Raw genomic sequence first — 22518 nt, 5'->3', positions numbered from 1 at the left:
GTTCAGATTTACAGAAACAACTGTATCCTCTAGATTTACTATGCCTCAACACTGGGAAGCAATAACAACAGTTTGTGCACCTTATGGTGAAAGGAAATGCGTCTGTCCTGTTGCTGTTCTCACATCAACCTTTGTAAGAATGCCCTTCTTGCACACAGTTAATACGTCAGGTTTCTCACGGTATACATAAGAAGGTGAAGGCCCGTGAGGATGTAGGAAGCTTTCTGAAACCAAACTGAGATCTTCATTAACATTCAAAACACATCCCGGCCTCCAGCGACCTTGGTACATGCATGCAAAAGCCCTGTGATACCATCGAGGTTCAAGTCTCATTGGGTCCTAGTTAGAACAGATTCATTTCTGATGACTGGTAAATTAAAGAAAATTTTCATTTGGATATTGTAGTGGCCAGCAGGAGTAACACAATGTAACTTACGGGTACCTACAACTGCATGAATTTGTTGTGCAAGCTGCTCTTGAAGGAAAAATTCTTCATCGTACTCACTGTTAGTTGTATAATGAGAGTGACACTAGAGTGTTCTTGGAGCACCATTCAAACAACTCTCTGCCTGTCATTATCTAAGAGTTGCAGATGCGCTGCAGACTGGCACGGTCAGCAAGTCTCTTGATGACAGCAATATCATCACATGGTCCTTTGCCATGTGACGTGACAAAGAAATGCCATTCTGCAGACATTGAAATCAGTTGGCTGAAAAGTTATATTGGCAAAATTTTTTTGATTCTTATACTAGGCTACAGTACCATCTGAGAAGTAGTACCTGTACTAGGGTGTTCAATGAGAATGGGATCTCGTGAAGATAACTAAGTGACACTGAAAAAGATGAACACTCACTGTGTCATGTTTAATGCATTCTGATATTATAACAAACGAAATGTTATCAACTGCACGGTTTACTGGGTATTTACAACAAACAACAAATGGATGAATGATGGCCTGTGCATTGTTCCAATGAAATCCCTGCACCTCATCCTGCAGGACAAATGTGAGTTTGCAGATAATTACCCATATTACAATGCATTTATTATTAAGAAGTGTGTCTTTCAGATGTAGAAATTCAGAGTGTTGGGTGATTATGAAGGAATGCAACAGAAGCTTTTTTAATTTATCTGCAAGGTTTCCCAAGAAGTCTTCCACATGTCTGGAGAGTTGTTCTATCTTACATGTCAACAGTTTGTATGTTATTTCATCAAATCCACTTTCATCAAACAACTCTTGCAGATGAGTTATGATAGAATGTGAAGCTAGGCATTCTTCACATGTGGACATATAGCATTATGGCTGTGCAGGATTACAAATGATCCAAGTTCAAGACAGGGTTTGTAGGCACTAAGCTGACAGTCTGCATCACGCCTCAACTCTTTTAATCTGGAACCTTTGAACATGACTTTCATGTTTTGGTGTACACTGCAAACACACACAACGTGGGTACCAAGTTGCACCATACAAAACTCAGTTCTTGGGTAACAACTGGCAGAATTTCGATAACCGTATTTTCAGTCCTTGGTGTTCATTTTTGAATGCCTGATACAGTTCATGCAAGTTTCCCAACACAAATCGTTTTTGTTTCTGAATCCTGGTAATCATTTTCATTGACAGAAACAAAATCCTCCTACACAGAAAAACAGAATTCTAAGACAATATTCACAATTTGTTCACTTAAGACATGTTTAGGTCTTGGTTTGGAAGCTGCTAAGATACCACATTCTGTGGCTAATTGTTTTGCTTTTCTCACTAACTAGTTAGAGGCTCTAAATTCATTTTTAATCCTCTGAATGTTCCAACTTTTCAGCAGTAGTATCAGAATTTGGATCTTCTCACTGCTTGCGGTGCTGGTACTGAATTCCTCTTTCTATTGCATTACCTTTCCAGGTTTAACATTTGTTTCGTAATCTACATTTTTTTTTCACACTAGGAACGTTAATTACTTTGAAACACTTCAGAAACTTACTCAAACCTTTTCTGTGTATATGTTTTCTCTCTCAGCCTCTTCTTTTCCACTGGAGACTCGCCATGAGGTACCAAACTATAATTTAATGCGTCTAAAGCCATTTTGGGGGCTACAGATGTGTTTGACTAGTCTCGGAGGTATGCAGGTTTATGGTTTCCACTTGTGTCAATGTAGTTGGGTCAGATACAAGCCCTTGTCCCAGAGTTAATATTTTTCTACATTTTTCACATATTTTGTAGTGTGTCATCATGCCACCCATCATACCAACCATCCACACCTGCACTTTAAGTAGATTTTTCTTGTTTCTGCTCTGCCATCTTCCCCAAATTGATTACAGCAATACATGATCTTCAAGGTACAGTTGTACAATTTCAATGTACAACACCTTTTGCTGCAACTATCAGTGTACATTTAGTAGCCACACTGCCATCCAATATTGGATAGCTTGATAGTGACCCAACTACTCTGTTACTTTACTGTGCAGTGCTATAACACCACCTTTTCAACAATAAACACGTTTTTCAGTGCTTTGTCTCATATTTCTAGATCCTCAATACAATTTATTTTGCGTTAATGGAACACATTGTTGTACATAATAATTTATACCTCCTAAATACCATTGTCATTCCAACTTGATATTCTACCTTGTTACATAACATGAAGAAGCAAATTTTTTTTTTTTGTCAATTTCATAGGTGACGTGTTTTGAGATATTCAAGGTCAAAGTACAAGATCACCGACTTCAATTGCATACATTATTTGAATATGAAAAACTTGCATATCATTGAAAAAGCTTGTTTCAAGACCTTTCCAAAGTTAACTGACTCACTGTTCCAGCAACATTTGCCAAATTTTTTTTACACATTTTGAGAACTTCAACTGACTGCTATTCCTGTCTTACTTGTGCTAAAATTCTGCTGTTTGGTATTTTTTGTGCTCATCATGTGCAATGAACACACCAAATTTTATTAAAATCGAACAATATTAGGTTGAAAATTGTACTTTTCTGTGTTGATCTGACATGGTTTGACCTAAAATCGTTAAATCTGGCAAGCAAGGTTTCACACTACATACAAAGGAAAAGAATCTGAAAACTGTGAATTTGTAATTATGTGACAAGAAAAAAATATCTTTTTTTTGGCATTTACTATCTGACTCTTGAAAGTAAAACATTCCTGGGAGTCTTGCGATCCCTGGGACTGATATCTTGCCAGCGTCAATGTCGATAACCCGCAAGAAACATCAAGATTCCTGGTTGTCGGAACCTGTTTATATAAATAATGGGATTTGTATGAACCCCCCCCCCCAGTGTGTGAGTCCTTCTCACACCCGGCTAATTTTTTCCTAGGCAGCTCGTGTGAACACTGCTGTGATGCCTCACTGGAAACATGGCTTTCTTCCTTGTTTAAGGAGTGTAACAGTAGATTGCTAAAATAACATTATGCCACTGGATTTTCAATGTCTTGAGATTCTTTCAAGGGACTATCTGGAGACTTCACAGAAGATATTAGTGTCCTTCCCCAGGTATGGGAAATCCACTTGATTTCCCTAACTTTGGTGGAACTGGTACATGACTGAACATGAAAATGCTCACAATTATCTTTGTTTGCTCTCTTTTCATATACATAGCTTTCATAGTTATATTCAAAGGGCTGCAAGGTTCTTTGCAGTCAACTGACATCCAGCCACACCAAAATAGAACACTTGGCTCTGATTACAGGCCAGTGCTCCTTATTCCAATAGATGGAAAGCTGCAAACCCACAGTATTATACCACAAGCAGTCGCGCAAGGAACATTTAATGGCTTGCATGTGGCTTGCTTTCATATTAAGCTATATTAGTAAAATCCAAACTCTTAAGCTCTGTAAAACTCAACATGAAGAGCAATATTATACTGTTACAAACTGCATTTTGCAGTACACAGTTGTAATAGTATATCTGATTACAGACAATTGATTTCGGTCCAAGATCAGACCATCACTGAGACAGAATAGCATCTTAGCTATGCATTTATGTAACTGTCATAAGTGTTATTCCCATTACATTAATGCATAGCTGAAATGATTTTTTGGGCCCAATGATGATCTGATCCTAGACCGGAATTGTCTGCAAAAAAAATATACCATTACAGCAGTGCAGTACTTCACATTTATTAAAGCTGTACAGTCCACCTCCATAAAATATTTCCAATATTATATTGTTACTAACTTCTGGTACAAGAAAATAAAGCAACAAAAATAAAAATAATACAGCAGGATTTGTAGTTCCATTACATCAACAATACTCTTCCCTGTAAAATTCTTACAACATTTAAACTTAGATACAGAAAAGGAAGGCAAAAACAAACAGTATCTATAGTACATGGTTAGGAGGAATAAATGTTTGCTTCACATGTAGCTGGAATCAAATACAGTTATCTAGAACTACTCTACTGACACTGCTATGGCTCCATTTTTTAACAAAAAAAGTTACAAACAAGACAAACATTCACAATTATTTATTTATATTTGGTTCACTGAAGACATAATAAAATCTATATCTGGCACAAACTGTTAGCACATGGACAGAAGTAGACAGTCTCACCACTCAAGTTGCCACAATATGATTTATTTAGTTTCATTATCACAAAAAAAACCTTTCACACACATTCGTGCATCGAAACATTGATACCACTTTTGCAGCTCATTAAAGTGACAGAAGAATTTATAGCACTACTGAAATGTTTTAATGCAATGGAATTTATATTTTAAATGGGACTCACTCTGCAGATTAATTGGTTCTATTTGCACATACACAAGGGACTTGCAACCAAAACAGCAAATGGTTTTGAACACAGCTAAAATACAGTTGTGAGTTTGGCAATGTCCTCAAAACATTTAGGAAACTGTTCTGTAATTCTTTCAAAATTGCAACAATTTTTTTTCAAAATTCACCTTTTCTTTAACACCAGAGTGTTTAGGGAAATGGACAGTGCTCTTGTCGGTAGTAGTCCCTTCCACGGTGTGATTTTCTTTTTAAATGCAACCACTGTTGCCATCAAATCAGAAATAAGTTGCTTCTCACTTTTCAAAGTTTTACCGCAGGTGCTCAAGTATGCAGTCAAGTCCATTAAAAATGCAAGGTCTGCACAATCCATTCAGGATCTTCTAATATTGATTCCAGATTTCCATTTTTCGTTAGAAAGCCTTCACAGTGAGTCTTGAATCAAAAATCATTCCAGAGATGCATTGCCTCCTGAATTGTTCACAGTAATACATTATTTCTCCATATTTTTGATTCAATCCCATAATACACTGAAGGAAATCAATGTGGCTTCAGAAAATTTACTATTTGTACCACCAATTACATCACATTCACCATGTCTGCAAATATGATATACAATTTAATTAATCCCTTACAAATCATTCTATTAATCATTGTAAACGTTTGCTCTTTCACCGCCAACTGAAACTTTACATTCTCTGTGCATAGCATAGTAACACTGTTTCATAAGAAACACTGAGAATTCTCAACTTTCTCCTGGAGAAAGAATCAATTACATTCCGTTTTAAAGGCCTGTGACAACAAATCACCTGACTGTCTCCTTTCCAGTGTACATTGCAATAGCCAGAGGACCTTTGAACTTCCTTTACACCACAAGAAAACTATCACACCACATGCTGTAAGAAACACATTGCACTGCTGAAGGAAATGTAATGCTGTACTGAGTTGTTTCAAGCAAAGCTGAGGTGAACCTAATGAAGTTGAGACGTATCAAGTAGTATCGAGACAGCAGGCTAAGGTCACAGTAATGTATCAGGATGTGATCACTTGAGTGCAGATCATTAACCACTTCATAGTGAGCTACATCTGGGAGGAGGAGGGCAGGTAGGCATATCACAAGAACAGTGGGAGATGCTGACTGCCTAGCAGTGCTTCAGTGAGTGCTCTGCTAACAGGTATAACTCAATTCTAACTACGATGCACTCAACGAACGCCGGAAACAGATGGCAATTAAGCACCATGGTATATTATGTGAGTTGAAGTATCAACAAAGAAGAAATAGTCAGGTGAGCCGACAGACAGCCAAGTGCCTCATTGTGTTAATAGTGGGCTAGGAATATAGTATTTTCTTATTTGGCACCACTTGCACTACTGCTGAAACTGCCACTAAGATGGTGTTATGGGAGAGACGACTGGAACTATGCCTGTCGCTGATAAACATGTCCTCTCTCTCCTTGGCTATCTCCCCACAGAAGTCACCTTTCCTAAGGTTATCTGAATCATCAGCACAGGGCTGTTATGAGTCTTTAAAATGGGCCTCTTCCACACATATACACAGGGACACACCTCGTACAAAAGTCATTTGAACAATGAAATTCCCCCCCCCCCCCCCTCCCCCGCTGCCAAATTTTTGTCCCTTTATTTTAGTATTTTGTGATGGATGGGGGTGGGTGGGGCAAAAGGTCTTTATGTTCTCTCTGACACACTTTCAATTATCAAACAATGGGAACTCCCAGTACGAATATCAATAAATGTAGGAAACAACAGATTGCTACTTACCATAAAGATGATACACCAAGTTGCAGACAGGCACAACTAAAAGACACTAACATATAGCTTTCGACCATAGCCTTCATCCACAAGAGAACCACAAGCCTACGTGCAACCCTCCCCCCTTTCCCTTCCCCACACACACACAGACACAAACATACACCATGCACACATGACTGCCAATTCCAGTGTGTGTGTGTGTGTGTGTGTGTGTGTGTGTGTGTGTGTGTGTGTGTGTTTTACTGACAAATGGTTTCAATTGCATAGCTTTGGAGCTATCTTATATGATCTTTCACTCAATATTTCTCCGTTGGCAGGAAAGTCTGTGTTTTTAAATAGCATCTGCTGTCTTCTGTGGTGACTTAATGAGTGGTGTTCTCCAAATCTTTCTTGTTTCATTTGACATTTGTAGGTCTTTGTCCAATTGTACACACACATGCTGGCTTTGTCTGTCTCGAATAATGACATTAACTTTTGTAATCGTCGTCGTCGTCGTCATCATCATCATTGACACTAGACATTTGCTACTCCATGCAGCACTGTCACCCAAGCATTTCATGCAAATCCAGTGTAAGAAGCATGCAATTTTCATTTCACGAGTTGGCTGCCCAATTCTCCAACGTGTTGCTTGTACTTTAAGAAAGAGTATAGTGGATCATAATTTAAGCATTCCTGGCAAAACCAACATTAAAACATATGACCTCATTTTAACATGGAGGGAACCTGCCCTGGTGTACACCTGTGGAGAAAGCCAGGGCACACCAGCTTTGTTGTAGTTAAGTGCCTTGAGATAAGAAATACATTCAAAATCTTACCTATCCCAAGCTATTCCGACAAAAAAAACTATCAGTGAAAAGCAAATAGGACCCCAAACAAAGTTACAATTAAAATATGAACAAATGTAGAGGCAAACAAAAACAGAAATGAATGGTTAGCAGATTAGCTATATTAACAGTTTGCAAGAAGCAAAAATGGTGCATAATTTAAATTATAATGGGGACATTAGGATAAAAAGAAGGAAAACCAACTCATTGATTTATGACTGACAGTTCCAAATCCTCACGGACAAGCTACATTACTTTGTGTAGCACCAGTATTAGCAGTTACAAAATTGTGTGTGGAGACTAGATGGGGAATGACACCCACAACTTAACTGAAATTGCTTGTACATGGAAAAAAGTTAGTAGCAGTATATGGTTAGGTACATAAGGGCACATACACCCTAACTTTAGGAGCCAGAGCACCTTCCTCTTCTTAATTGTATAATAAAGATCCTCTTGTTCCAGTAGTTTTTGATTCAGTGCTCGATGAGGTCTGCTTTATATTATGTTCTATAGAAAGATTTACAACGGAGTTGAGGAACTCCTGACAGGCAGAAGACAACATGTTATTTTGGCTGGAGAGTCACTGATAAACCATGAGTGACTTACAGAATGAGAAATCTAGTCTTTGTATTACCCACACTAACATACAGGCAGTTGCAATATCGGACATTTAGTAGAAGATGTAGTCGTCTACAAAGAAATGTTGCACATAATACTCAGCCATATCTAAGAAAATTATAAAACAAGTACCAAGACTACCAAGTCTTGCAGTTAAGTCATTTCATACAAATACCTATAAATAATATTCCACTGAGATAAGGATTTCATAGGTGGAACAGTGTTGTTGTTGTTGTGGTCTTCAGTCCTGAGACTGGTTTGATGCAGCTCTCCATGCTACTCTATCCTGTGCAAGCTTCTTCATCTCCCTGTCCCTACTGCAACCTACATCCTTCTGAATCTGCTTGGTGTATTCATCTCTTGGTCTCCCTCTACGATTTTTACCCTCCACGCTGCCCTCCAATACTAAATTGGTGATCCCTCGATGTCTCAGAACATGTCCTACCAACCGGTACCTTCTTCTAGTCAAGTTGTGCCATAAGCTCCTCTTCTCCCCAATTCTATTCAGTACCTCCTCATTAGTTACGTGATCTGCCCATCTAATCTTCAGCAATCTTCTGTAGCACCACATTTCAAAAGCTTATATTCTCTTCTTGTCCAAACTATTTATCGTCCATGTTTCACTTCCATACATGGCTACACTCCATACAAATACTTTCAGAAACGGCTTCCTGACACCTAAATCTATACTAGATGTTAACAAATTTCTCTTCTTCAGAAACGCTTTCCTTGCCATTGCCAGTCTACATTTTATATCCTCTCTACTTCGACCATCATCAGTTATTTTGCTTCCCAAATAGCAATTACTACTTTAAGTGTCTCATTTCCTAATCTAATACCCTCAGCATCACCCGACTTAATTCGACTACATTCCATTATCCTCGTTTTGCTTTTGTTGATGTTCATCTTATACCCTCCTTTCAAGACACTATCCATTCCGTTCAACTGCTCTTCCAAGTCCTTTGCTGTCTCTGACAGAATTACAATGTCATCGGCGAGCCTCAAGTTTTTATTTCTTCTCCATGGATTTTAATACCTACTCCGAATTTTTGTTTTGTTTCCTTCACTGCTTGCTCAATATACAGATTGAATAACATCGGGGAGAGGCTACAACCCTGTTCCACTCCCTTCCCAACCACTGCTTCCCTTTCGTGCCCCTCAACTCTTATAACTGCCATCTGGTTTCTGTACAAATTGTAAATAGCCTTTCGCTCCCTATATTTTGCCCCTGACACCTTCAGAATTTTAAATAGAGTATTCCAGTCAACATTGTAAAAAGCTTTCTCTAAGTCTTCAAATGCTAGAAACGTAGGTTTGCCTTTCCTTAATCTAGCTTCTAAGATAAGTCGTACGGTCAGTATTGTCTCACGTGTTCCAATATTTCTACGGAATCCAAACTGATCTTCCCCAAGGTCGGTTTCTACTAGTTTTTCCATTCGTCTGTAAAGAATCCGCATTAGTATATTGCAGCCGTGGCTTATTAAACTGATAGTTCGGTAATTTTCATATCTGTCAACACCTGCTTTCTTTGGGATTGGAATTATTATATTCTTCTTGAAGTCTGAGGGTATTTTGCCTGTCTCATACATCTTGCTCACCAAATGGTAGAGTTTTGTCAGGACTGGCTCTCCCAAGGCCATCAGTAGTTCTAATGGAATGTTGTCTACTCCCAGGGCCTTGTTTCGACTCAGGTCTTTCAGTGCTCTGTCGAACTCTTCACGCAGTATCGTATCTCCCATTTCATCTTCATCTACATCCTCTTCCATTTCCATAATATTGTCCTCAAGTACATCGCCCTTGTATAGACCCTCTATATACTTCCATCTTTTTGTCTTTCCCTTCTTTGTTTAGAACTGTGGAACAGTAAGCAAAGCAATTGGCAAACTGATTCAATGGTATACCTGTTGGTAGTCTATACTGCAATGTTGCTCAGGACCAGGGATTCATAATGGGCTGATAAACAAGAGAATTTAACCATATTCAATGAAAACATCTCAAATGGTTGCAGACTTCTTTCAGTTGTGAAAATGTGACGCAGAAACAGTTAAAAACCTCCACTGGCAGGTACTCAAAGGCAGATACGTGATAGGCCTATAGCATAAAAACCAATATACATGATTATGTAGGCCAGTTTTGCAAGGTGGAATCAAGGAGTGTTCTGCACTTGTTTACACACAACTCTGTTAGTATGAAGATAAATGTAAAGTTCATAACAATTTACACATCCACTGTGATCTGGTAATTAGAAAGACAAGAAGAGGTTTACTTCATGCATCCTACTACACACTTTTTTGTAGTTTGAACTCTACATATACTGAAATACAGTAACAGACCCACAACATTTACTCTAAATTTTTCAGATTTCATATATGGGAACTTGTTTTAGAAACAAATTATTAATTTAAAGAATGTTCATTATGCAACATTATGTGACTTACTTGATGGATTTGTTGATCTGCCTTTGGTTTCTCAATAAAAATTTGTGGCAGTGTTAAACATAATAGATGCTGCACAGTTAACTTTCACAACAGCATTACTGTAACCTGAAACATCATATTTATTTATTTTTATTCGGTCCAGCAAATCACTTTTCGTGAACTGTTTGTACACACTACATACTTATTTTTACACACAAGCAAGCCTTACAGTTACATACAATAGGCCACTATTTATTAACTAGAAACAGACATCGTGGGAAAACAAATAATAACTCTTTTAATGTAAATGTATCATTTACACACAAATTAGCCGCACACAGGAGAAACAATAAATACATTTTGTTGTAATAATGGAGAACCCAGGACAGAATATACACAGGTAATCTGTACAACAATCGCAATGATCTGTATACCACACTTCTGTACACTTTTGCAAAAATGTGACACACTTCAAATTAAAATGTGATTTTAAAGGTAATGTACAGGGAAGAAGGGATAAAATTTCAACATATGTTACACTACATATTTTTCAAATGGAATTCTTTTGGAATTAGCATTCTTAGTTACTATAGTACATGGGATGTCTTGCAAATTTTTTCCTAGAAATGAATGAAAGGTTGAATTTCACATTTCTGTTGAAGCCTATTTCTGTTGAATTGTACTCCTACCATGCATATTTTAACAGGGTATGAGGAACCTCTGAACACTCAAATAAAGAAGCTCTTTTTAGTTCTAAATTAAAGTTTATTTTAAGTATTGGAACCATAACATATTTCTAAAGAAATAAATGCAGGAAAATCACACGAAGAAGTAATTGAACTGACTGTATGAATCTTGCTTTAAAATGTTTGTCTTTCTTCCTCCTGCTCTACAAATAGAACTTTGTTGTTCATACCTGCAAACTCTACTGTTTCAAAATACTTTATTTATAGTCCTTATATCACTTTAAGTCCATACTTTCACAACCAGAAGATCAGAAGATTCAATTACTACAGTTTTGTTGCAGCCTTGCATTCTTTTTTTTTTATTTCTCGTATTTAATTTTCTTTAAACTCTCTTTTCACTTTTTTTTACTAGTGTCTGCAATTCATTTCAGCTTTTTTTTTTTATAGCTCGTATTAATGATTTCTCCCCCTACCCCCTCCCTTCGAATGAGGCCAAATACCTCCTTACTCAGTTGTCTTCCCCTTGTGCTTGCTTACAGTAATTCTGTTGCAAAGAGGTACATTTATTCTCCGTGAATAAGATTCACATTCACCTGTACTTTTCACTTCAGCATACAAAGAATCAACATCAGGTTATATATCCAGTCTTCTATGAAATTGTCAGAATGAATAGCTTCTTCATAATACTCGAATAATTCTGCAACATTTGTTTCTTTTGGTCATTATAAACTAGTGCTTTCAGACAGCGAGTAGCTAACACTATCAAGAAACCCTTGATCCAGTCAATTCTAGCTATTTTATTTATATCCTTGAGCTGAGAGCAGCTGTGAAGGCGGGTTAAGGCCTGATGCACAGAACCAGGTAGAGCTGTACTACGTGACTAACAGCCAATCGGCAAGTCAGTCTTCTTCTCTGGGGGTTGTGCTATGTTTGTGAAGCTTATTGTTTATTTCCATCATAGTATTCTGTGCCGAATGATTGGCGGCAAGCAATCATGCCATGTGTTGCACAAATAAATAACAGAAATAGCATTCCACGTGTATCAACACTTGAAAAAGACAGTCTTCCACTGAATCCACTACAGAACAAGCCAGATATCACACCACTGCCAAATGCCATGAACAAACAACTGAAGCTTGTGGTATTGGTTTGAGAACTGTTCAGAGAATATCCAGCAAAAGCTAAGGCGTTTATGCAACCCTGCAGCTCAGATGTTTCCAAGTCAAAAGTGAGCTAAGCGATTTTGCAAAAAATCGTTTTGTGGCACACAGTATTCAGTGGCTACAATACAGATCAGGGCCAGTGGCAGTCGCGGCTATGCTTATCTACTGTTCATAGGTTCACTATGCGTCAGTTCATGAAGCCAACAGGATGATTTGTAGACATAACTAATAGGAAGCAAGAATAGAGGCAATGTATTTTTAGCACCTAAATTGAAACCACTGTCCTGTTTGCTGTTTCTTGAGCCCATGTCTCATAGGTTAAATTACAATGTAGAAAAGGGCAGATTGCTACTTACGATAAAGAAGACACATCAAGTTGAGACAGAAAAATTAAAGGACACTTACATATAGTTTTTGGAAGTACCTTAATTGTGCCTGTCTGCAACTGGACGTTTCTTCTTTACGGTAAGTAGCTATCTGTCTTTTCTTACATTGGAGGTATTCCTACCAGAAGTTTCCATCGTTTCATAGGTTAATCGCAAAGAGATGAAAATGTATCTAATGGTGTGGTGAAATAACTATGCAATGGATCTGCACAAGCAAACTGACCGAGTGGGTGAATGTTGTTGTTTATTATTATTATTATTATTAAATCACGGGAGAAGGCAGGTGGATCAATGTTTATTAACAATAGAGTTGCACATTCAATATATTAATAAAAAATGATCCAACTACCTTCTCCCATGACTTAATTAAAAAACACTGATTCCCTCAGTCAGTGTGCTAGCACAGACCGAATGCATAGCAAAAAGAGCAGAGAAATATTTCACTGTTTTTATAAATAGATCATGGATTGTGACACCGCCCTTGGTTTACAGGTATTGGCACAGTTTAAATAGCTGTGACTTGGACAAGTAGCAATTAAATTCACAATCCTTGTTTACAGCAATGCTTCACCCTTTCATCTGCATGTATGACTTCAATACACATCTGCCTGCTGCTGTTGCATTGTCTGCATACAAGTAACAGCCGACACAACTTATTTTATTACCATCAAGTGCTTATAATATTCCTGTACAAATATGGAGGTATACCACTGGCCCTATCATAGTCTTTTACTGTGTTCAGCATGTTTGCTACATGCAAATTCCAAATGGACAATGTTCAGGATACTGAAAGGCATGGGGGTTACCATATCAGAAACCAATGATGGAAGGAAATTACTAATGGAATGAAGTGATTAGCTGCAAGAACAGTGTTTTGAGAGCAATCCAGGGAATCAGACAAGTTGGCATGTCTCAAATTTATTAAGTACAAGAAACTTTCATCAATCATAAATACACAAGAGATTCGTCCTGAACAATGAGCAATGGGTAAGAGTAACAGATTTATAGTGCTTCATGTAGGATCAGCAGAAGCTGATTTTTAAGGTGTCAAGGGCCAAGAATTCTGAAGAATAGCATTCAGAAATGATGTACAGTGTCTTCAAATGGTTGTTTAAAGAACAATTTTCACCTATATCCCCATGCGTATTGTTGTTGGTTAAGCATATCGTCAGAATCCCCAGTGCAGGTGAACTAAGTTCCAACAATGAATTCCAAGAAGTCAGGCACTATTGCTTGGTTGTAATCAAACTGAGTATCTTTATGTATTCACTGCGTACCAGAGTAGAATTGCTGATTCATGTTGATGCCCACAAGCTGGTGTACAGGGTTTATGAGATACACGAAATTACAAAGCAGCACGGACACTGTATTGTTAGATTACATTCATGGTATTATCATTACAACCAAAACGAGCTGGTAAGGGCTCAGGTGAAAGCACATATCACAGGAAAGAACAAATACATTTAAAATTGCAGGTGCTGAGACAAACACATGGCAATATAATGCATCTCAACATCTGCTTGGGCATTTTGCATAAGACACTCAGGAAAACAGCAGGATAAAGATTATGACAGACAAATTGGAAGCAATAGGATATGGAACCTTTGCTGGAAATATAAAAATTATTAATAGCTCAAGTACTCACCTTGTAATAAAGCCGTTTTCTTTATAAAACATGTTTCGTTCAATTTCATACACATACCATAACTTAGTACCAGGTCGCACAATGAAAGAAAATTAGTTTTTAGTAACTCATTAAACAAGCTATATTTCATACCCATGAAGTCACACATTTTAAAAATTTTAAAATGCTTTAAATATATTCGATCACTGTGGATGCCTACTGTATCAATGGATAAATTCATCTGATGAACAGGAACAGGCAAATATTTTGGTAATCAACATTACCAATTTAATTGTGATATTAAGTCCCAACCTAACCACAACCTTGTTGTCTCTTCCAAACATGTCATGAATTACAAAGTTGTGGTTAAGTTGGGCTATTAGCATGAACAGCAGAAGCAATTCAGATCAAAGTGAAGATAAATGGAGAAAAAAAATTAAAAAAGCTTTTGAAATTCTTGAATATTTTATAAGTTAAGAAAGCGCTCTAGTTAATTATTTGAAAAAGAAGCAATAATGAGACAACAAAGGTTAATAATTTAGTTTTTGCGAATAAAACTGTTGTATTCCGACCTAATCTAAACCTTGGGCTAAGCTACAGCTCAGTTTGTCAGCAGTTTTTTAGCTTTCACATTCATTAGCTTTGTCAACTCACAACCAAACTATCACAGTCCAAACCGCAACTTCATAATTCGTGACATATCTGGAAAAGAAACGTCAAATATTTGTGACAACCAAGTTTTAAACTATGTTCTTGGGTTCCAGCCTACCACACCCATAGAAATCATGACACACATCAGTGAAATTTATAATCTTGATGTCACAAATATTCAGCTGCTGCAATTGAAGCTAACCTAACCAGAACTTCATAATCACAATATTTGGTAAAAACAGTCAAACATTTGTTATAATAGCAAAGAATACAATTTTTTTGTATTTCGGCACTAGAAATTCATTGCCTCTTATTGGTTACACGAAAATAGTCTACCACTGCCTAAGCGAAACTGACGTGTTTCCGACCTGTAACCAGTACAGAAACACTGTTAGACTATCGTTCAATTTCGTGACGTTGTTTATTGATATGTCAACCAAAGCACACAGCATAGAAATCTGCTCCAGTCCTATGAGACCTACCATTCATTAGTGCTTTCATGGCCTTTGCAATTTTTTGCCTTACTCACTTCTAGTCTAACACACTTTTTTATTTTTGCAAGTTTGCACCACATTACTCCAGTCTACAAGAAAGCAATTTAAACAATCTGCAACTAGTATTTCATACAGTAATGTATTACTGCCAAAATAAATCATACATAGGGGCTGAGGTTTTGCGGAAGTCCACTCTGAATGCATATATTAAGACTAGTTCATTTAGAAAAAGTATATTTAAATATGCGATCTTTTAATTAAATGGATGAGTAAATCTCATTTAGATTAATTAACATTAAGTAACAAAAATGTACTATTGAAAACAGAACTTAGCTTTTCCTTTGTTCACCACAAAGAAAGTATTTACTAAATGGCAATCCTCTTATGGATAGTATTGGAAAGACCCTGTTGTGGAAACTTTACTATTTACCTGCTGGTAATTCAACAGTGCTTCCAGTGATGAGAAATTCAAACTGCTGAAAGGTGAACCTAGCTGAAATGAGGCCCCTTTCCCCTATTATACACAAGGAAACTACAGTACGAACTACACACAAAAATAAAACAACTCCAGCATCACCTACACTGTAAAGCCACATAGGATCAGAGAGCAAGGTGATACTAAAACGAGCTGTGTACCATTGCTACATGATCATATGCATTCCCTTGTAAGTATAGCACTTTGCTGTTAATAAAAAGAGAAAGATAAGGCATGCCCCTCGATGGTATGTAACGAATCTTGTTATGCTTATCTGACAACCTTCAAAACACTATCACAAATGCACCAACATTTTAGTTTACCTATTCTGAGGGCTAGTGGTTTGGACTGAACATGCAGTGATCACAGATTAACAATGCACTGCAAGACCTACGCATCACCCATTTTTATATATAAAGGAAAGAAAGTAAGTCAGTTCTTAGTGAACTGCATGCACATATCTTATTATTTAATATCCATTTCTAAGCTTCTTTTTCATCTTTTACAATGCGTCTTTCTAAAGCTCTCTAGCTTATGTACACAGTATCTTGTTTCAACATACACTTTTCTGATTGTTATCATAATCAATGCAGCACTAGTGTTAAGTATGGTAACAATTTTAAACAAACTGATTACATGTAAATAAAAATTACAGTTAGTGCTGTATTTTATCAGAAGATCCTTATAATTAAGACTCACTAATAAAAATATTGCTCAATCTTTGAAATTCACAACAATTCAAACTCTTTCTGCATAAAACCTTAAGGCTGTTCTACTGATCATTCCCTCTAAAGAAAGAATTTGTTCTTGTGACTGCAAACTTTCTGGACACTGTTTTGTGACCTACTGATTATTACACAAGTGCAAATTTACAAATATAATAATTTTTGTATTCAATTTGCCACACTTGAGTTACCATCATTATTTTGTATTACTCTGTCTACAATAAATTTTATTAAGTATCTAAAGTTACCTCAAAATCTTACAAAAACAACAATTTTTAACTTAAAAGCATTAGAAATTGATACCAATATGGTGTTTCACACAAATTATCTCACTTGAGACAACAGCAATTTTATACACACCTAAAACTTCTCTTAATGGAGTCAGCTTATCAAATCTCTCATTACAGCTGGCATTTTCATTATCCATTATCACTACAATGCAAGTGCCTTGAGATGATTTTTAATGTGTTCCTTCACGTCACTTCCCTCCCCCTCCCCACTTATTTATAGTAAACTTTTTGGGTTTATCAATGTGAATGGCAAGCTTAAGCAACAATACCAATAAACTTTCCACTTCTTGAACATTTTCCTTCCACTGACTTAGCTGTAAACTAGCAGAAATACCTTTATGGGTGATCTGTTCAACATATACTTGGATCAGAGTGACAGGGAGATATGATGTCAGTTCACCATTACACACAAGCACAATCCGGCTCAAGTAGCAGCAGCCGTACCACTCCCTGCAAAGTACATTCCTATATTCCCCATTGAACATGCAGTAATGGGTTTGCTTTGAATGATCTGGTTTACATGCAATACTGAATTTGCTTTGTACGATCCGAACAGTCGTACCAAATTCCAAAGCAATTTCACAGTTACCTTCACAAATTCCATAAAAAAATGTATCACAATGAAATACAAACATGCCGCAATCAAAACAAAGTACATCAAAACAAATCACAACAATTATGTGAAAGACTGGAATTTTGTCACCTGTAGCTGACAGATAACCCGTAGCGGAGCGACATGAGACTGTGCACGGAACAGGAGGTGTAGCCAAATACATGCTCTGATTGGTTGTTCCTACATAGCCATCCCATTATTGTTTCTTTTTCAAATAATTAACTAGAGCACTTTCTTAACTTATAAAATATTCATGAACTTCAAAAGCTTTTTTAATTTTTTTCTCATTTTATTCTCACTTCAATCTGAATTGCTTCTGCTGTTCATGCTAACGGCCAACTAATTACTATGTTAATTTAAAATGACAAAAAAGGGACAGGAAATTATTTTGAAATGTGGTACTTGACAACAACATGGAACACAAATGGGAGCAGCAGCAATGTACATAACAAATTCAATGTAAACAGCATAACATATTCAATGTGCCGCAAAAGAATATTCATATGATGCCACTTGGTCCCAGGTGGCCCTTTGACTTTAAGGTTAAAATAATGGTCCCTTGAGGACAAAATGTCACAATTTCAACAGATTTATTTGTTAGTGGAAACTGAAATAGGGTGAAGTGGGGTAAGTGTAACCACGTTTTGGCATAGTTCAACTTTGACACCAAATTGCCAACTTGTTATTGAAGATATGATTTTGAAATTTTTCATGCTTAAAGTTTAACTTATTGACTTTTAAACAATCTACATTTTGTTTTTGAAAAAAGAAATTATATGGTCAATTAACTGTTTTCAAAATTTTGTGTTGTGAGGTTACACTTGCCCCATGGTTCGGGGCAAGTGTAACCCCGCATTGTTGTACCCATACAGGGCATTGTAAAAGAGACTTGGGGTAAGTGACCAGATTACCCAATTTTTACTGAACTTGAGGATTTTTAAATTATTAAAATATCTTAAATGTTACTCAAGATATGAACCTTTTTGCACACGCCTACTTGTATATTATGAAATACACAGAAAATGTTAGCCAAACTAAAAAATAAATGTTAGCCTAAACCATAAAACACTGAAACAGAATGCTTCATAGATGATTTATTTTTGTTTTAGGCCAGTAATTTATTAGTTTAAATTCTACAAAAGTAATATTTTTTCTTTAGTAGGCAATTTAACAAATATAATAAAATATCTAGTATCAAGAGAAAAGAAAAATTCACTTTATAAGTTCACTTTCTATTATTTTTCATGGTAATTGAACTCAAGTTGTTGGCAATTTGTGTTTAACGCTAAACTGCCCTAATTCAACTTATTATATTCACACTTAGGCCCTAACTGTTATTTAGTCACTGAATCTTGTACGAATAAAATGTAACACCAAATGTCAGGTCTCCCCTGCGACTCAAAGTAGGCTCAGGCAGCACTGAAATGACGTCAGAGGATGGAACTTCCGTCTCATCTCTTCTATCAGGCCAGTAGAATGTGGTGCATGCTTTGTCTTATTTTTGCATCTGAGGAAAATCACTTCTGGATCTCCTAAATCACTAAATTTGGTAACATGGCCAATAAAATGAACCTTCTTACATTTTGTTGCGAAAGCTACCAGAACATAGTTTCTAACTGTAATTTTATCTTTGGCTTCAAAAAAGTTTGCCTCTTTTTCTTCTTCACAGTTTACCATTTCTTTCCTGAGATCGTCCAGTGTTATTATGTTCCCATTTTCTTCATCACCACTTATTAAAGATAGGCCTCCTTCAGTTTCACTTTCTTCACTTGATTCAACTTCCAATCTTTTTTTTCTTGTTACCCACATGAGCAATCAGGGATTTTTTTCCACAACATTCCCAAATGCCATTTCGGATAAAGTAACAGCACTTTGTTTGGAAGATTTACTTTTCATTACCAAGCCCTATTTTATGTTGATAATGCTCTTTCGTTTCGCTTTCTCCTTTTTATTCTTGTTTTCTTTGAAATCTTTTTCTTTATAGATGGCATCTTGAAAAGTGATAACTTCAGCTCCTGGTGCAATTCTTTCCTTCTTTGTTTTACCAGTGGGACTACACTATCGGACTGTGTCATATTTTATAAAAGGAAACGTGGTTTAAAAATATAGTAGACTTAAATAAAAAATAAAATACATCCCACACAAACTCAATATGTGCAGGAAGGACAGTTTAGCTGATCTAGTGTGATAGCAAAAACAAAGTTACGGCTTAAATAAATAAATCTGTTCCGGTAAGTTTGTTTGGGGCAAGTGTAACACCCCCCCCCTCCCCCCGGGTTACACTTGCCCCAGCCTGTTGGTTACACTTGCCCCATATAGGAAAAAGTTGGGTTAAGTGTAACCATAACTGGCATATCAAGAGCTTTATCAGTGGAGTAAAATGAATCTCATATTTGAAATTGTCATGCAAAAGTTAGTTTGTAACCAAAAAATTGTGCTGTTATCTTTAAAACTGCAAGAATGACAGACTACCAAATTCTGAGCGTGTCACTCACTCGCAGAGTGAAAATGTAGATGTCAATTCAAGTCCAAAAATTAATTAACAATTTATGTCAGATTTGACAACTTATGGTTAAATATAACAAAGAAAGGAGTAAATTAATATGTGTGATAGGTCAGAGGTAAAAATACAGCTTCTTTAAGGCACCATAACCCGTGGTTACACTAACCCCATGGTTACACTTACCCCACTTACCCTATTAAGTTCCATCAAAGATACAATATTTTGCACTCACACATTGAAAGAAAGAAAAATTTTTTCTAACTCAGGATTTGTAGATACGACAGTTTTTCTTCATTTGGCTTCCTGCACCTGCACACACTCTCTCTCTCTCTCTCTCTCTCTTTCTCTCCCCCCCCCCCCCTCCCCCCCCTCTCTAAACAGTTTAAAGAGGGCTGTCCACACCACTACGACGAAAATTTCATGCGCAGCCTGTTCACTTAATAGGCAGACCATGGCTTGGCAAAACTTTCTTCCTCCACTTCCCATGAAACATTCTGTTAAAGGTTGAGGAAAGGTGAAATGGGCAGCAAACAAGTGCCAATGACAATGAATGACTCAAGAAACAAACTGGCTCTGGTATTACCAAGCACTACCACACAAAACACATTTCCAGTAACAATTCATGCTAGCTTTCAGAAATCATAAATCTGACCTGAAACTCAGAAACGACAAATAATAACCCAATAGCCACGCGTAACACTTATAACACACACTCTATAGCCCTACCGATCAGTTTAAAGATAATTTAAGGAGAAGATGCCAACAAAAACACTCATTCATTTAATTCACGCAATATAGTAAGTGCAACTTTCAAACTTACTTGGCATATTACATCCAATGTCAAAAAATGAAAATTTATTTCAAACTGAGTTCACTGAGGCAAATCACTCTGTAAAAAAAAGGAAGAGAATTATGATTTTCCATTCAACTAAAACAACTTCACAATTATAATCAATAATGAAACCTTATTAAGGAGCTCATCAGTTAACAAGAAGAAATATTCTATTATCCATTACAGCTGTATCAATTGAGTTACCCTATGGCATTTAAGATTTGCACGCACTAATTTTAGGAGATTTCTGTATTTTTCGTTAGTGTAAAACAAGATGATATCGTTCGTGTAAAAAAAAAAGGAAAGGTAGATACACTAGGAAAAAAATACAAGACTTTAATCTTGTAGAATGTCTACGAGTCGCCATAATACATACACCTTCTTCAAACTGACATTTCAAAGGACGATATCTTAACATGTGCCAGATACTAAGGTACATCACAAATCAACCAATTACAAGTTTATTCAATTACGATTAGGCCCACTGCTAAGTTTCAAATAAGAATATTACGAATACTACTACGTTGTTCTCGGTTACGATGCAATCATGCAAAAGTATGGCAAAAAAAAAAAAAAAAAAAAAAAAAAAAAAAAAAAAAATAAAGAAAGAAAGAACATCCTTGAAGATTTAAGTCCCTGGGCGGCAGTGGACTTCATTTACTTCGAAAAAAAGCTATGCTGCAAACACTACAGAATTTCATACCAAAATTCCAAATTATAAAATTTCGTGAGCAGTTTACAAAATACAGCCAAATATTCCCGATACACACAAAAAATGACCCCTGTATGAATATGACAGTATCATGAGGCTAGTGGAATGATCTTCGTACTTACCTTGAATAGCTGACTAGCAAACAGGAAAAAATAATAAACACAAATTGTCCAGCAAGCTTACAATCTGGAATATAAAGTGCACTGTACACTTTTCGGTAGGAAGCACAATTACTTCGCTAATGCATCCTACTCAAGTAGACTGACGTCTAAAATGTCTTTTACGGGCCTGCGACAGTTCAGAATACGTATAATATTCACTGCATCGAGATCATATACGCTTATAACTTCTTGCCTTTATTTATACGAAAATTGCCGTACTTTTCGTTTCGCTCACATTCTAGTCACCGGCTATTGGCGTACAATGAACGGCAGAATTAAAGACATATGAAAGCACACAAATTAGCCCACATGAGCTGACACACCTCACAAAACTACACAAGCCACCATTCACAACAATAATCGACTTGTAGATGCAAACCCAAACAGCCAGACGAGACGAGCCGAGGATGCCAAATCTATATCGGCTGTGTTGCCAAACCTCACCAAAGATTTAAGAGTAGCAGCTACCTCTCTGGTAAATGGAACTCCAACAGCTCTGTTTCAATCCATGTTTTCAGTAGGCATTAATACGCATTCCCCCGTCGCTAACCTTACACGTAAGTTAGCGTTCCAAAAGCAAAAGTTGGAAACGCTACCTACGCGACTTTCAAGATGTTGAAAAGTGATGTTTTTCCCAAGGAAAAGTCAGTGTCACGTGAAGCTTACATTTCAAGAACATTCTCCCTGACTTTTGATCCTGAATGTCTCAACCCAGAAAATTATGGAAGAATGATGTTGCCACAACTCTCTTCTACTCTCACACCAAATATTAGGCTCCTCATAAACGCAATTTTTACCAAATTTCATCAACATCGAAACTGGTGACATAAAAATACATTTA

The 22518-nt window shown here is 36.7% G+C and overlaps 1 protein-coding gene across 1 annotated transcript in view; it reads right to left on the bottom strand.

Moving 5' to 3' along the window:
- LOC124605799 (paired amphipathic helix protein Sin3a-like) overlaps positions 1-22056 on the bottom strand; it is a 36144-nt gene extending 14088 nt beyond the window's left edge. The window contains exons 1-4 of the mRNA XM_047137697.1: positions 21897-22056; positions 21639-21804; positions 20793-20861; positions 10384-10488 (exon numbers count right to left, since the gene is read on the bottom strand). The gene's annotated coding sequence lies outside the window, so the exon portion shown is untranslated. The remainder of the gene's footprint in view (positions 1-10383; positions 10489-20792; positions 20862-21638; positions 21805-21896) is intronic.
- Positions 22057-22518: the final 462 nt, after the last annotated feature.

The sequence above is a fragment of the Schistocerca americana genome, chromosome 3 (genome assembly GCF_021461395.2).
Source record: "Schistocerca americana isolate TAMUIC-IGC-003095 chromosome 3, iqSchAmer2.1, whole genome shotgun sequence".
NCBI lineage: Eukaryota > Metazoa > Arthropoda > Insecta > Orthoptera > Acrididae > Schistocerca > Schistocerca americana.
This window is presented reverse-complemented; position numbering and strand designations above follow the sequence as displayed.